Here is a 1,637-nt window from a genome sequence, read left to right as displayed (position 1 = left end):
TATTTTTTTTAATAAAAAAAAGAAGAAGATAAATGTAGATAAAGTAGAATTAAAATAGAATAGAAAGTGCTAGAGTTAGAGGGTCAAATAAAGGTGGAACAGATGTGTTCATTTTTGTTTGATACTTGTTTTTTATTTTTGTCATTTAAGAAACTGTTGTGATTTTTGTCATTGCAGAAATGCTGTCATTTCTTTAATTCAGGAAAATTTAGTTAACATTACATTTGACAACCAAAGAGTAAAACTCAATAAATTCAGTGTAAATTTTCACTTTTGCCATGCAGCCATTTCAATGAGCCATCAAGCTGTTCTCTAAAAGTAGAAATATTTGCTGGATCGAGGGTACTTTGGTTTGTGTTTTGCTGTTTGGTGGGTTTAAAGCTTTCCACTGGATAAGCAGTTGACAAATTCAGAAAGCTCATTTTCAGTTTGAGTGTTTAAGTCAAGGTTACTATATTAATGATATAATATGCTCATTCAGTCTGTCATTCAATCATCTTATGACAACCTAAAATCATATGTTTTGTAATTATTTCATAAGGTAAATCTGGAAATGGAAATTTTATATTCAAGCATTCATGCATACAATTGCACATACAAAATCTAACACCCTAAATAGTGACTGTATACAAACACCAAAAAAAAAAAAATCCTCTAATGTAAAGCATGAATAAAATTAAATAATTCCCTTCCTGTCTTGTTTTACAGTAGGGATTAACGTGTAAGTGTATGTTGCATTATTGTGTATTCACAGCAAGTTAGTTCAGACTTTAGCAGGTAACATAAAAAACAGTCAAAAAAGAAACTAAACCATGGTGTTGAGAATTAGGCCTCATAAAATGCATGATTGTTTAGTAGTGCAATAATTAATAGTGATAACGCCTTCCTACTTTTAATGTTTGAAGTTCCTACTCAGATGATTGCAATTTTTCAGTCTTGGTAAATAAACATTATTAGGTATCACGAGGAGTCAATTTCCTCTGGCAGGCACTTAAACCACCACGCACCACGCGCCTCATAAAATGCATGATTGTTTAGTAGTGCAATAATTAATAGTGATAACGCCTTCCTACTTTTAATGTTTGCAGTTCCTACTCAGATGATTGCAATTTTTCAGTCTTGGTAAATAAACATTATTAGGTATCACGAGGAGTCAATTTCCTCTGGCAGGCACTTTTAAACCACCACGCATAAATTAAATACTCAGAAGTATGTAGACACACAGTTCTAATGAACATTCCAGCTACACCCTTTTCTAACAGGTGAACTAATCTAAGCAGGTGGAACACTTCAAAGTCAGTAGGAAAGAGCTTGATTCCACAAATGTGCAATTCCTATTGAACACATTTGGGATGCCAAGACCCCATCCGCCAAAATCAGACTTCACTGATGCTCTTGTGTCTAAATTATCCCTCAAAACTCTGCAGCCGTTACTGAAGAATAAAAGCTGTTATTCCATGGTCTGTCTGAATACTGGATTCTGATTGGCTGGCAGGTATGCAGTAAAACCATTTAATGCACAGGTATTTCCAAGTCAGTTTAATCACCGTTCCATATTAAAGGGGTCATATGATGCGATTTCAAGTTTTCCTTTCTCTTTGGAGTGTTACAAGCTGATTGTGCATAGATAAGATCCC

Source organism: Sinocyclocheilus anshuiensis, unplaced genomic scaffold, assembly GCF_001515605.1.
Source record: "Sinocyclocheilus anshuiensis isolate Anshui unplaced genomic scaffold, SAMN03320099.WGS_v1.1 scaffold1625, whole genome shotgun sequence".
Lineage (NCBI taxonomy): Eukaryota > Metazoa > Chordata > Actinopteri > Cypriniformes > Cyprinidae > Sinocyclocheilus > Sinocyclocheilus anshuiensis.
This window is presented reverse-complemented; position numbering follows the sequence as displayed.